At 31.5% G+C, this 17,074-nt stretch overlaps 1 pseudogene; it reads left to right on the top strand.

Moving 5' to 3' along the window:
- The first annotated feature begins 13,450 nt into the window (after positions 1-13,450).
- LOC146918244 (alkane hydroxylase MAH1-like) lies at positions 13,451-14,813 on the top strand (annotated as a pseudogene).
- Positions 14,814-17,074: the final 2,261 nt, after the last annotated feature.

Here is a 17,074-nt window from a genome sequence, read left to right as displayed (position 1 = left end):
TATTTAAGGAGAAATGGTGGTATCACCATATTTGAGTGGTCGTAGTGCCATATTGATGTTTTGGAGAAGTTAGAATGGTGGTAACACCATATTTGAGTGGTCTCGGCACCATAATAGAATGATAATAATACCATATTAATTCGAGTGGTCTCGGCACCACAATAGAATGGTAATAATACCATATTAATTTGAATGGTTTCAATATTAAAGAGTGGTCTTAGTACCATATTTGAGGGTGTAATTCTCGAACGATTTTTCTACGGTGCGGTAGTTAATTGAACAGTTGTAGGTTTGGGCTTGTTTTATCTGGAGGCGGCGTGGTTGATAGTCTACCTTGCACAACTTTGGGTAGTGCCACGAAACGTCTTAAAGAGAGTGACACAGGTCGTGACTCAACCTAGTAACAACTTCGGTAGATAACGAATTTGGAAATCCAAATTTAACGGTTTGGAAATCCAAAAACAACAACATTCATGGCATCGATGTCCAATTTCAAGGTTGGGTTTGTGAAGTTTAAAACAAAAATTAAACTGTATATTTTTAGATCGTCTCATCTTGACAAACATCCACTGGTCTGATATCTGTATGAATGCACAATTCTCTCAATGTAGGGATTTCTCTATATTTAACTAAATCATGTCTTTGTTGTTTGTTGATGAACTCAATTAATCACATCATCTCTTTATTTCCATTCCTCTTCTGTGAAAAAGTTTGGGAAAAATAATGTTTTTTTTAGAATCAACATCAGAAACTTCAAAATATTTGATTTCAATTTGACAAAAGCTTCAACAATGTTTGGTTTCAATTTTATAGAAGCTTCAACAATACATGATTTGAATTCACTGGAAGACTCAACAATATTAGGTTTTGACTCAACATAATTATCAACCGCATGTTCAACCAAAACTAAAGGTACGGTTAAAACTCTATAAATTAATAATGTCGGGACCGGAGAAATTTATTAATTTAGAGAGTTATTAATTTATCGATAATTTAATAATTATTAATTTAAAAGAGTTTTTAAGTAATTATACTGTACATACCAAACAAAAAGGCAAATTAGTCTATGCCTCTTAGAATTACGTTGCGGCGAACCTTGAGACTCAACGTAAATTAGTAACTACTTGTGTTCATATGCATTGGAAATCAATAATGACTTTTGAAGTATAGTAAATGTATACAAGAGGAACAAATGTGTTCAATGTATTCTTAATATATTTTTTAAGTTTCTATGAATTATTAATTTATGATTTTCTTGGGACCGAAAATTATAAAGGGATCTCCGAAAAATTATTATCTTATTATTTTATCGAGTTTTTCAATTTTTTACATTGGCCCAAGTTGGGACCGGACAAATTTATTATTTTAAAGAGTTTATTAATTTACCGAGTATTAAATTAAAGAGTTTCTACAGTAGTAGGGTTGTGATAGAGAAGTGTAGTACAAGTGAACTTTGCCAGATATGAGCTAATAGTTTGTAAGGCAAGTTCAAAAGCGAACGATAGGTAATTACCATTGACGATATTTTCAGAAACTCGAGGTGCTTGTGAACAAACCTAGATGCCTAAAGAGTAATTTTCAACAAAAATTGTGCGCAAGCAAGTTATTCCCAAAGAAATATAGGCCTGATGACTAACATCATCAAAAGGGGCATATCCTTCAAGGTTAGAACCATGATAGCAGGTTGCAGCACTTTTGGTTTGTGTATTAAATCAAAGTTTTATTCTTAACTATCTAATTCTAAAAAAAAAAAAAAAAACAAAGAGAAATAATTTTCCTTTCAAAACGACTGATGTTACATTGAATCATTGTAGTAAACAATTCATCAATGAAATTTATGATACATGTACTAGTTATATAATAACTTAGATTAAAGTGTGTGTGTGTGTTATATTTAACTAGCGTGTATACCCGTGCCCTGCACAGGGGATATTTTGTTTAATTAAAAGTAAAATACATTATATTCACCACCTATCCCAACATTTTTTCTGCTTCATTCTTCTTCTTTTAAAACCGGTCCATACATGCAAAGAAGAAAAGAAGGAGAAATTACTTTAAATAAATTAAACCAGTGTCATGCACAAAGAATGCAAGAATGGAAAAAACATGAAAAAGTTAAGATACAAAAGATCAAAGTTGATCCAAAACAACACAAAAGACCAGCTCGTGCTACAAATGCACGTAAAAGACCACATGCAATTGCTAACATGTGCACCCAACCAAAATACTTATAGACTCCACCCTCCAAAGCGAATAGAAGCATCCAAACATGCAACAAAATCACCGATCAAAGGAAAAGATTACATAGACAAAAATGACTTTAAACTTTCAAATAAGCAATTGTAGGGTCGACCAATGAGTCAATGTTTCTACCAGTGATCTAGTAATCTTATAGGGTCGCCGGATCTAATTTTTTTTTTTTTTTTTGAGAGAAACCGGATCTAATTTTTAAAACATTGATTATGATGAATGAAATGCCACGAGCTTGCTTACATAAAAATAAAAATAAAAAACAATCTTACATTATAAACTATGAAAATATCCGATTTAATCATGCAGTTCGATCAATGTCCAATTGTTCGAGCTATAAATCAATGAAGTTCGATCAATGTCCAATTGTTTGAGCTATAAATCAATGACTCAGTAACCTTATTGATTATTATGAATAAAATACCATGAGTTTGCTCACATAAAAAAAAATTTCTTGCATTATAAACTATGAAAATGACACTAATTTGTTTTTTTAAAAATAATAATGCATAATGCTAGCAACGGAAAATATATAAACTGTATACGAAAGAAATAAGCATGCAATTCTATTTTTAGGAATATGTTTAGGGTTTAGGTACATCAGATTCCTTTATCTCACTTTCCTTGGTTATCTTCATGTGACTCAGAGTTGCAGTTGACAAAGTCTTCCCATACTCTATGTCCAGCTCTGAAGATTGTCCATAATCATGCCTTTTTTTTTTCTTCTAACCTACTTTGATAGAAGCCTCCCATAAAGGATGTTCTTCTTCTTGTGCTTCTTTTTTGTGATGGCCGGGGTTTGAACCCCGGATCTTGCATATATTATGCATTGTCCATAGCATAATATATTCGGCGTGAGTCTCTAGGATTAGCGATTCGGCGTGAGTTGGTTAACCCACGGTCGGCATTTTTCGGCGCGAGTTAACTCACGGCGATACTCTTAAGATCGGTTCAATCACTTTTAAGGCTGGTTCAACCGATCTTGAAAGTGCCAACTTCGGTTATCTTACGCGAGAAAAAAATGTTGAGCGTGAGTTAACTCACGTTAAATTAGGGGAATGAACAATTTTCAAAGGGCGAAGAGCAATACAAATAAAAAATTTATTATTATTTTTCTTTTTATGGCAATGATACAATTTTTACTATACTAAATTATAAATATTTTTTTTCGTGAAATATAAAATATACTTTTAGTACTCTTGTTTTTAAATGTGTGTTATAATTGTGAATTTAAAAACAATTGTTCAATTTTTTTATTTAGATAAGATATGTATATAATATGTGTTTCTTTCCTTTACAATATATCTTATATACTATTTTTTAAGGAAATATATATTATATACTTGTCTTGAGTTTTTTAGAAGTTTTTGAAACTGAGCCATCCGATTTATTACAAGTACAACTTTTTTAGAGAGATTGATTCATATGACAAAGTCATCCGGTTTTATACGATTCAATCATTCGATTCGATCATGATTCAATGGTTCGACGAATAAACTAATGATTTAATAACCTTATCGGGTTAAAGACTAAGCCAAACTTTTTTATTTATTTTTTTGACAAAAATATATTCATTCATTCATTCATTTTGATATAGTATATCTATACAATTCAAATTCAAAGTTGTTAAAAATAAAAAGGATGAATCTACGAACAAACTCACATCATCTATGTTAAAAACATAAAACGATAGAGTACCTATGCCTACGAATATGACTATATTCAATTCTTCATAATACTCATGTCTACGAATCTGCAAAGTTGACGACGCCAAAATCATTTATTGAATCTGCACTTGCTCAAAGCCAACCTTTCTACTTGAATCAAATAAACACCGCATTAAAACTGAAAAACAAAATAAAAAAGCAAACGAAATAAGATTGGAAAATATATAAAAATCATTTATTTAATTAACAAAGGAAGGATGAGAGAGACCGCTTTGGAACTATTATTAATGAAATACCATTAGTTTGCTTGAAAAGAAGAAAAAAATTTCTTATATATATGAAAAACACAGTCCATTAATTTATGGCAATTTTATAGAATGTGTATCATTAATTATGTTAATTGGTTATAGTTACAAAAAATATTTGTGTTCCAATGGTTTTTTTGTGGTAGTCGGGGTTTGAACCCCAAACCTTGTATATATTATGCATCGTCCTACCAACTGAGCTAAGCTCACGAGAATTGTGTTCCAACTCAAATCCAACGCCGAGAGACAAGAAGATTTTGTTGTAATTTTAGGCATAATATTATATCTATAAATAATAAACAATATATAAATATAATAATCAATTTATATTGATGAGAATAAACAAAGGAGAAAGATCAATTAAACTTACATGTCTTGATATTGTTGTAGAATTGACCATCTACATAATTCATCGGCATCTTTAAACATCAATTTGATAAGAGGACTGCAAAATAAACAAACGGTGGAGGTAGTACGAGACGTCTTGATCGCCTTGTCTTTAAGGATTTTCCGCGTAATTATACGCTAATCCCCCGGGATTTAACAGACCCTTCTTGATATAAAATCAAGGATGCGAGAACTCGCAAGAAGAAATATTAGCGGGAAGATGAGAACCCATTATTGTGTATAGACTCATGAAAAATCAAATAATACATAACTTGAAGCTTAAAAGAGGGATTTTGTTTTTGTTGTGGTACTGCTCACTAACCATGAAAAGGGAGAATTTTCTACTGTAGGTGTATACTTCTACTCCCCTCTCAAGTGGTTTAACGTGCAGCAATATAGATACACATATATATTTAGTTTTAGAGAATTAATGTTTGGCTAAACAATATTATTTTACATTCAAGAGATATTAAAGCAAAACGGTTACAAAACTTTGGAGTTAAAAATATGTTACAAAACCTGGTCAAAGATGATAAATAATAATTAGATAATGATTTTCTATTAAAATATTTTTTTCTATATTTCTCAATTAAAAATATGGGACACAAATATTTGAAACTTTTGAAATATATTCAAAATTTACAACAATCCCCCACATATTTCAAAAGTTTAAAAGAAATTAGAAAAAGGACTTCACGGGTTAACATCCTAGATGTGATGCATCAAGCTCGGTGTAGCAAGCTATATGAACCGGCCCTAGAATGATAATACTTAACACGAGAGTGAAGTTGGTGTAGCAAGCTATATGAACCAAAATCACTTGGCGTATGTTAGCGGTATACCATTCGCATCACACCCCAACAATTCTTGGCATTGGCGCCGTGGTGTGCGAATAGGCCGTGCGCGTGCTGGAATATTTCATGAGTGCTCCAGAGATTTCACCAAGATATCATACAAGCGGCCCCACTTGACACTCACATAGGTGATTTCATCAAGTGTATGCTGCAAATCATACACCACCCATAAGGGATATGAAATTCATTAAAAGCTTTATACGCTTATCCTCTCAATAATGCAGTGTCTAGCACTTCTCACACACACCATAGGAAAGGGACGAGAACAAAAATTAATTAACTAATTTTTGGTGCTAGCAAAACTAATAAGTGACTAGTTCTTACCCATATGAACCTTATTCATGGGATCTCCAATCACAAAGGTTGGGTTCCCATCACTTATTAATTTCGAATGGCTTAAGCCCCAATCCCCTCGATGTACACAAATTTATTTCATCCCAAGGGGCTTTGTTTAGTAGCTACATTATACACAAATGATGAAGACAATTTTCTTTCATCATATAAGATTGACTAAGACGTCTCTAAGTCAATCAATCATATATATTTATCAAAGTCTATAACAATAAACTTGATCTCTATAATTATTTTTATACATGTCTACTTACAATATTATTAAGCGACATCACTATCAATGTGGATAAATATAAATCTATTTGTAGATTTATTATATAGGTCTGCTTGAATGACTTCAAGCGACAACATCCCCACAATAAGAAAAGTAATTCTACATTTTGATTTATTCTCATTGGATTTCAATTTCAATTAACATCATCGCATTGTTTTGATGCAATGGTTCATCAACAATATTTCATAAGTGTCAAACTGACTTTCTTAATATATTTCATCGGGTCTACTTAGATAGATTCTAAGCGACAAACCCCCACATTAAGAAAATATAACTATATGTATAGATTTATTATACAGGTCTACTTGAATAATTTTCAAGTGACAACAGTTCCACAATGAAAAATAAATCCGATAAAAATATATTTTTCTCATAAACAAGTTTTGTTAAACATCATTGTGTTATTTGAATACAATGGATTATTTTTCAAGTATACTCTTATGTCAAAGTCATTTCAAATATTCCTCAAAGAATATAAGTATAATATTTTCACAACTATAGCATCAACTAACTCATTTCTTGAAGTCAAAATAAAATTAAAGAAATAGAAGTAATCAAAGTGTGAGATTTGTCAAGTTAATTATGCTAAATATAGTTGCACCGAGAGAAGGTAGTTTACAAACAAATAATTTCAACCAATATGCATATAATCTCATATACTTTCTCATTATCAACAATGCATTTTTAATTACGTATAACATGTTCAAATCTATCTACCAAAACATGCACATTCAAATTATGAAATTTTAAATTATGAAACTTATCACATGATGCTAGTCATAAATCAACTAAATGAAATGCAACCCTCATTTTAAAAGCCATACAATATAAAAATAAACATTCACAAATGATATTTCAAGACCTTTTGAAACTAGCTGTCATAAAAAAATATCTCAATTTAAATTACGGTCTTATATTCCAAAACCGTTAGATTAAAACCTCCAAGAATAACACTGTAAAATATAGGTCGTACATCAAACCATTAATATGAAAACAAGTACTCATAAGTTAGGAACTTTTAACTCCAAAAATAATGCAACACAGAGAGACATACATGACCAAACTCAAATTTATTCTCATATCTCATTATCATAATTTTCCATATAATTTCAATTCAATATATCTTCTAACTCTATCTTAATGACACGGTTTAAAATAAGTTCATGAATAAATTATCAAGCCAAAGATCCACATAGCACATGTTTACACAAATTGAAGGAGAAATATCTCAAGAATTTATTCACAGAATTTCAGTTTAATTTTGAAAAGCTTATTGAAGATATATATATATATATATATATATATATATATATATATATATATATATATATATATATATATATATATATATTAACATTCACAAGATAAAATACTCCACGAGAAAATAAAAATTCTATATAAATCTGGCATGCATATCAACCATGGTTCAACACACATTTTCCAAAACTCACTTGTACCTGTCATGTTTCTATAATTTATGCTCAATAAAATTTCAGCAATAGAAAGCTTATCTCAATTCTACACAATCAAATCAAATAAATTATAGAGAGTAAATAATATAGAAACTATACCAAACGGGAATATGAGTGGACAAGTTAAGGATAAAAATATGAAACCATTTCACACGCACATGCAAACACCAAAGCTTCTAGAGATATAACAAAGTGCAAGGGAAAGATATTGTTTACCTCAATAATTTATTGGCCTCAAACATACTGTCATCTCCTGCTTAAAAGTGAATGTCATAAATAATGTTCATCTTTCTTCAAAAATAAATAAATAATGTTCATCCTTCATCAGATACATACATGTATTTATTTCTTGAATTTTCAAATTAGCATAATCCTCAACCATCTTAATCACTTCACCATACTCGATCAATCATAAAACTAGAGGAACAAAACATCTTGCCACTTTTAGATCTTTTATACTTGTTCTTCTTTGTACGAATCATGGTGATTGATGCGGGAGTTAAAGCGCAAATAATTCCATTAAGAAAATCCTTAAGATTGTTGTAAATTTAGGCATAATATTATATCTATAAATAATAAACAATATATAAATATAATAATCAATTTATATTGATGAGAATAAACAAAGGAGAAAGATCAATTAAACTTATGTTTGTCTTGATATTGTTGTAGAACCGACCATCTACATAATTCATCGGCATCTTTAAACATCAATTTGATAAGAGGACTGCAAAATAAACAAACGGTGGAGGTAGTACGAGACGTGCGATCGCACCTTGTCCTTAAGGATTTTCCGCGTAATTATACGCTAATCCCCCGAGATTTAACGAGACCCTTCTTGATATAAAATCAAGGATGCGAGAACTCGCAAGAAGAAATATTAGCGAGGAAGATGAGAACCCATTATTGTGTATAGACTCATGAAAAATCAAATAATACATAACTTGAAGCTTAAAAGAGGGATTTGGTTTTTGTTGTGCTACTGCTCACTAACCATGAAAAGGGAGAATTTTCTAGTGTAGGTGTATACTTCTACTCCCCTCTCAAGTGGTTTAACGTACAGCAATATAGATACACATATATATTTAGTTTTAGAGAATTAATGTTTGGCTAAACAATATTATTTTACATTCAAGAGATATTAAAGCAAAACGGTTACAAAACTTTGGAGTTAAAAATATGTTACAAAACCTGGTCAAAGAGGATAAATAATAATTAGATAAAGATTTTCTATTAAAATATTTTTTTCTATATTTCTCAATTAAAAATATGGGACACAAATATTTGAAACTTTTGAAATATATTCAAAATTTACAACAGATTCAAACCCCAAGTCTTGCTCTATCCAATGCCAGCAACAGAGGAGAAAACGTGTGACATTAATTATAGGAAATCGCCGCCCAATAACGAAATCGGCGTTCATCACCGCATGGATGAAAGATGATGATGCAAAAACCATGTATATTGAAGCTAAAGATCAGGTGTTGTGACATTTACCACCACTGCGACAGTGCGGGGAACTGCAAACATTGCACCAGTATCGAAAATTAGAGGGTGCACGTCAAGGAATGTTCATAGGGAATCTTCACAGTCGACCTGGTTAGGAAGTCTTTCTTGTAAGTGTCTTTAACCAAAGACACAAATTTATTATGACACTGATGTGAGCCATAATCTCTCCACTGTCGTCAATAATTCATTGTGAAAACACAAATTTCGCAACTTTTGGTAACATTTTTTCACCGAGCACCCGTTGCACTCTCCGACAACCATTTAACAACATCTGATAGGCGTTGCTGCATCTATAAATTTTCCAACATTATGTGCTCATTCCTGTTCATATTTTTCCGCCAGCACAAGCACCAAACATATGTGTTTCCCACCTACATCCATTTATGCGACATGGTATAGCATCTATCCGTACTCAATATGCACAAATCAAGAAACTGAAAACTAATCGGTTAGTTATTATTGGGTTGATATTTGAGGGATTCTTCAATTACTTACTATGGTAAACTATACTCATCAAATTTGTGCTAAGGTTTTTGAAGTTGATCATCTGAATATTACTGGTGGACTTTTAACAAATTGTCAATATTCTGGTGATGGTATTGTCACATATACATATCTTATTGACCTTCTAGGTTTTTACTCAAGAAATATTCATTTATACCTTCTAATATTTTTTGTGATTACTTAGAATGGACAACATCTCATAATGTATTATAGAAATTAATAATATTTGTCCTGCCCTAGGCACCTCATCATTAGTTACTCGTGCAACCAAGTCACGTTTGTCAAGATGAACGCTACGTACTCGATCATTTCCTTTAAGTTAACCATGAGTACGACTTGAACAATGTGCTCTTTGACTGGGGTCTTAAGGTTGGGAAGTAACCTACTAGGGACTAACTTTCGTTTTAGTGGAGATCCTAGTGTTGGGTGGCATCCTCAGTATTGACAAAACTTGACAAACCATAGTTATAAAATTTCAAACTCGACTTTTAATTCCAAAATGATATTTACAGAAATTTCGACGGAGTATCCACTCTATTTTTAACATTTTCTAATATAAGAAAATAATTCTAGAATTTTTATAACTATAGGCAACCGTAAAATCCTCTAATATATACTCTTATCTCTAAAATTAATTTCTAAATCAGTCTAAATATGTTGAAAGATACATTGCTTGACAAATATATTGTTTATTTACCTCAAAGAGTCTCAATTAGCAACTATCAAGGAATGGGTAAACCTCTCTTTTTTTAGAGCATTAACTCAAATCTCAAAATTCTACCCAAAATATTTTTTACCGTGAGATAGCTTTGCTTACAGGATGAAAGATAGAAGTGCAATTAAAAGACGTTAAGGTGAAAGCATCGTTTAGCCTTGGCTTTTTTACGGTCTAAAACCTATTTTAAAACAAAGATAAAATTAAGGGCTTTAAAATAGAAGTTAAAGTTGTTTGGTTACTTTATTATTTTTAGCTTTACAACTATTTTTATGTTAAAAGTTGTTTGGCAAAATATTGTACAAAGCTTTGAATGACACCAAAAATATAGTATTCTTATAATTTGTTATATGATATAATTGGAAATGAAAAAACCAAATTTTCAAAAAATATGAACAGATAAAGCTTAAATAATTTTGGAACCTTTAATACTAGAATTATATATATTTTCTAATGTACACCAAGAATTTACAATTTACATTCTAGTCTACGACTCTAACTGTGATTCGGTAACGAAGAACTCAACATTGAAGCTGTTGACGATTAGTCCGGACATACTCTTCAACTTTCCAATGTCAAGCTTAATCTGAAAACAACATCCAAACATAGTGAGCACAAAGACTCAGTAACATAGAATATAAAATACAATGCACTTTTGATGTTCTCAGCCATGTATAGTGTACTAGACATGGAAAAAGCTCTCTCATCAATAATACTAATTAATAAACTCTTGTACATATCTAATATTTTACCAAATAGACAATGGTTTATATACATAGGAATTCGTACATTATTTACTTTAGCTACACTCTACAACTTCTTCTTAGAATCCTTTAACCAAATCAAATAGAATATGGCATGAGTAATATATTTCTTTGTGCAACTCAACATATAAGAATAAATGAGTATTACATAGAGGAAGTAGTCTTGTCAATTTTAATTGCAGATACTCGTAAGTGTGATGGTACTTAGGAATAATCTACCTACTAGTGAAGTTAACTTATTCGCAAGCGGCGTCCCACTTACTACTTCACTAGCTCTTACCTCACAATTTATTACTTTGATTTCTGTATGTCTATATGTAATGAATACACTTAGAGCTAACTTTATACTTGCTGCAAAAAAACTTATTATTATTACAGTAAACTACAATTATCTCACAGCTAAGTACAAATAGTTACTTATTTCAACATAAGGCAATTTTAGTATATGTCATTGTAACTTATTTCTATCTGGTGTTTACACACATAATACATAAACAAAACTAGTAATTTAAACTATAATTTCTATGAAATTCTATTTCTATTCCTTGAATCCCAAAATATATGATATCTACCTTTACTAACATTAACAAAAACACATAATTAGAGTTTTCATGTACAATTACATTAACAAAAGCACATAATTAGAGTTTTCATGTACAATTATCTAAAGGAAAATGCTGAATGGTGCGAATACTGTACGCACGAAATTTCACGGACGACCAAGGCCTGTATTTTATTTTATTTTATTTTTTCTTCTTGTATGCATGGTAGAAGAAGCAAGCAATTGAACACTGATTTGATTTCTTTGTGCCATATACCTATTTTGTCGGTTTGTAAGAAATAAATTGATCTCGTAGCACTTTTTTCCCCATCCAGTGGACTTTATCGTCATCACATGATCACTATCTTTATTATTATTATTTCTATAAAATCAGTGGTAGTATTTTTTTAATTTAATCTAGTAGTAGTATTTGTTTAATTGAATCTCTAATTTTTTAATAAAATAAATAAGCAGATAATATCTTAATAGTACCTCTGATTTCTCCAATGTGATGGTAAACAAATCACATTTGGTCAAATTTCGTTAAAAAGCGCCGTACCATTTAATATTGTGTTTGACCTACCTTCTCCTTAAAAATGTAGAAAAGTAGAAAGAAAAAAAAAACCATGTCAAACAGTAGAAGACTACATGAAAATAAAAATAAAAAATGTAAAAATTGAGACATCATAAGATTGAGACATCATAAATTTCAAATTTCATTCATGTAATTCTCAACCTTACATGTGCACTATGTGGGCACCTTGACAATTATAAACACCCCCATACTAGTTTTTCTGTAGATGTGGGACTATTTATGGTGTCACTTTTCGTGATTATTTAAGCTTAGAAGAAGATACATAAAATGTAATTCACCAGCAGCACATAATAATGATATTGCAAGCAAGCATTTATCCAATGCCTCATATGTTGAACTCTTAAGTTTATGCCAATTTTATTGAATGTGCATCATTAATTATGTTAATTGCTTTAAATTACAATAAGATGTTTATGTTTCCACAAAAGTATCTTAATAAGCTGAATGATCATATAGAACAAGGTTTGAATGGTAGAATTCAATTGGTCATAACAGGTACTATATGAAACCAATTTAATTAGTCTGAATAATTCGTAGGACACAAGTAATTGATGATCAAACTGAACAATCCAGTTATTCTTTCGGGATTAAAATACAAATCTAGTTGAACTAGAATTTGATTCTTTTAAATATTGAATGGAACTATATTTCTAAGAGCAATGGTACATTAGATGAACAAGGTGAAGTGTGGTGGCAAAAGTTCCATAAGGGGCAGCTCATACAAGGCCATGGTGGGTTGAAATCACGGTTGCTTCACATTACTAGCATATGTCACTATTGTGAGCAACGATGGTGACATTAGAGTAGAGGTGTATAATATGAATAAGTTTAATGATCCTGGTGCATCCTTATATATTTGATGTTTCCAATTTTGCTTGATTGTTGTATAATCAGAAATAACTGTGCTCACATCATGGATGACTTTAGGAAGACATTCATGATAAATTTCTAAGCCACACTCAAACTTCCCTCAATCTTCATTGGTTGAACTAACAAAACAGATACAAGCACGTGAATGCTTAGACATGGAAGAAATGCCAAAACAACATCAAAGATCAAAGTTTGGATCCTCTACATTAGCTGCCCGTACAGTTACTACATAGTCGTTAGATCTTTTATATCCAACAGCTCTACAATGTTGCAGCCCGCTGATCGCGTTTGTTTTGAATTCTTATTTCTCTTTTGTGAATTTTTAGGTGGTCATGGATTGCACAAAACTTGCCACGTAGAACAGACAATGAAATCAAAAACTATTGGAGAACATGTCAGAAAGACAGAAACAAGCAAGACATTTGAAATATGACATAGATGGAAGAGGCTTTCTAGGCTTTGTTAATCCTTTAAGAATAATAAGATGTCATCAAAAATCAAAAGAATCATCCAATTCAACCATGCACATCAAAAACCAATCAATTCCTTTGCCACTTGATGGTGTTACTCGTTATTCATCAATTGGGACTATACCAACAAAAGTCGCTTATAAGGATCTTTATGAGATTATTTCAGATTCTGAGCACAGCAATGGTTTATATATGTCTTCTGAAGCAGGTTCTCAGGTGGATTTGCAAGATATCTTGAATAGGTTCACTTTTGATAGCATCTTTGCATTATTGTATTTGGATTTGATCTTGATTGGCTTCCAATAAAGATAAGCGATCTTAGAGAAATTTCTTATCAAAAATATCTTATTGTGATAGAGGAAGTGCAATTCTACAGGAACTTCATTCCTAGTTTTTTATGGAAGCTGCAGAAATTGTTTCTTGTTGGTCAAGAAAAGAAGTACAAGATAGCTCAAGAAAATCTTGACTGATTCTTGTATGAAAGTATAACATTTTCCAAACGCGAAGAGAAAAGCAAGTGCAGCAGCAGTGAAGAAATGGATGAATGTGTTATTTCAACTTTGTAAAAGCACTGATGAAGGAAGGTTGTGGAAAGGAGGGAGTGTGTGATAAGTATCTTAGAGACAATGCACTCTCTCTTTTGTTAGCAGGTAATGGCACAATTACTAAATTAGTTCAAGTCTCAGTTGGTTTTTCTGGCTTGTTTCAACTCATCCTATTGTGGAAGCCAACATTATTCAAGAGATCAAAGATAATTGTGTATCACAACATGAGAATGGATAACTTCAATGGTGGAAAGCCTTGATTAGCTATTCTACCTCCATGGAGCTATATGTGAATCCATGAGGCTGTATCCTACTATACCTTTTGAGCTTATCAGTGCAATCAAATCTGATATACTACCTAGTGGAGAGCATGTTAATCCAAATACGAAGTTAATTTACTCTTTGTATGCTATGGGAAGGATTGAACAAATATGGGGAGAAGATTGCTTGGAATTTAAGCCTGAGAGATGGGTAACGGAAAGAGGAAACATTATATATATACCATCTTACAAGTTCATAGCTTTCAATACAGGCCAAGAAGTTGTATGGGTAAAGATCTCAGTTTCATTCAAATGAAGATGGTTGCAGCTGCCTTGTTATGTAAGTTTCACATACAGCTGGTGGAAAGTCACCCTGTAACCCCTAGGGCTTCAGTTGACATTGATGCTCTCTATGTACTGGTTAAATATTGTTATGGTCTAGTGATATTATACTATATGGTATTTTATGTTATGTTATAGTTATACAAACTCTATTTAAATAGTATTGAATAAAGTGCTTTAGGGTGCATTGTTGATTGATATATGTACTTTTATGTTATACAAACTCTCCAAGATAAATAATACATCAGAGATATTTTTAAACTTTTTTTTTTGCTTTGTTATATGAATCTGTTTCTCCTCTTCTTTGGTTTTTTGATGCATATAAGTTATGATCTTTCTGATTGTATCTGTAATGAAACAAAGGAATCTAACTCAATCAATGTTGATCTCTTTTAAGTTATTGTTTGCACCAATGTTTTAAAACTGATTCTAAGGTCGAACCGGCAAAACCACTGGTCATAGCTCAACTCGATTAGTCTTCAAATAACAATTCTAACAAAATATATTTTATTAAAAAAGAGAGCAATTCTAACACTTAGAGTTCTTTCGTTATGACTTGCCCGGCACCAAATATTCCCGGTGGAATGGTTGAAACAGACGGACCGATTATTTAAACATTGGTTTGCACCCTAACCCTACTACTAAGTGCATTTAGGAAGAGACATAAAAATTTATTTTGGTATGTTTTGGGATTTTCAACTAGAACTAGTTTTGTCTATATAATTGATTCTAAAAATGAGAATTTGTAGCTTTTCTCTACAAACATGATTTCAATACTGAAACACATTCAAATTAGCATATCCAAAGAAAAATCATTTTCTCTTAAATCATTTTTAACTAAAACCAACATTACCGAATCAATTCCTATAAAATTTCGCTACCGTATAACCAATCACACTTGTGAAGTGTTATTTGTTGATTTCCCTAACTATGCAATTTGAAATTAAAATATGAAAGTATGTTGGAATGTGATTATACTCTGTAAATTCAAATTTGACCAACAGAGAAGAGATGTGTGTACCTAACCGAACAATCCACTTTGCCCCAAAAACATTGCAAAAAAGTAATGTTTGGTTATTAGTTAGTGTTGTACAACATAACAGTTTATGTGGGACAAGACAACTAAGAAAAAGTTTATTTGTTTGGTATATTAGTTGTTGACATACATACACGACAATATCATGTCGCGGAAGCTAAGTTTAATGAAGAGATCAATGATAACTCTAATGGTTTCTTTTGATTTTTTATGACATCTTATTATTCTTCCATGAGTGACCAAAATGTCTTCCATTTGATTTCATTGTCTGTTCTTCCTAGCAAGTTTTGTGCAATCCTTGACCACGTAAAAATTCACAAAAGCAGAAATAAGAATCCAAAACAAACGAGATTAGCTAGCTGCATCGCTTTAAAAAAAGGTTGAGTGAAAACATATATAGTGTTATATTAGGCTTTTATTTTTCTAAAGATTTTTTAAACCAAATGTCTACCTTATATTGAACTAAACTGAATCTATCTTAAGTTATAAAGTACTAATTTTCTTGTCCTTAAGTTCTGTATGAGTACAGTATTGGCAAGACTTATGAATTATGGTTCAACTTTTTAACACTGCTTAAACCAAGGTGAAATTGCAAACGAACGACTCAAATTTACCGGCGCCGATCACACTTTAACCAGTTTAACCATTCAGTTCGGTCCAAATTTTAACTTGGTTTTATTCAACAAATAAATTAGATCATGTCTCAACCATATGTTAGCTGGACCATATGCTCCATTCATCAATTTAATCCCTAAATATATTCCCACATTTGTATTAGACTTATGATAGGTTAGGCATGTCAACATAATCCACACCGACCCGAATTCTTCCAACTTTAACGGGGTGGGAGTGCATGTTAAAATTTGAGAATTGCTTTTCTGACATAGAATACTTCCTATTGACACAAGTAAATGACCAAATTACCCCCAGCGGTAGTTAACTACCGTTGGTTAAAGCGCCGCCACGGTGGTTAACTACCGCTGAATCACTATTAAACAGCAAAAATCGTTACTTTCCCAATCTCAATGGGATTTATGCAGCTCAATCCTATTTTTCTAACCGTTCCATTACTGCAACATCAATTACAGCTCATACTTTCTTGTTTCTTTGTGCCAATATTCCACCCAAGAGATTAATTAGACACCAACAAGAAACCATGAATTTTAGAATTGGATTATCCTTCTTCATTATATCGATTTTAGAATTTTTGAATTGGATCTTAATTGGTTCCACCCAAGAGATTAATTAGACACCAACAAGAAACCATGATTCTCGTTTCTCTCTCCATTGATGTTCTTCTTATCCTTTCTTTAAATGCTTATCCTTTCATCAATCACAGTTTGTAACATGTGATTTGGTTAGT

Source organism: Medicago sativa, chromosome 6, assembly GCF_051527215.1.
Source record: "Medicago sativa cultivar Bolivia chromosome 6, Bolivia_mono, whole genome shotgun sequence".
NCBI lineage: Eukaryota > Viridiplantae > Streptophyta > Magnoliopsida > Fabales > Fabaceae > Medicago > Medicago sativa.
This window is presented reverse-complemented; position numbering and strand designations above follow the sequence as displayed.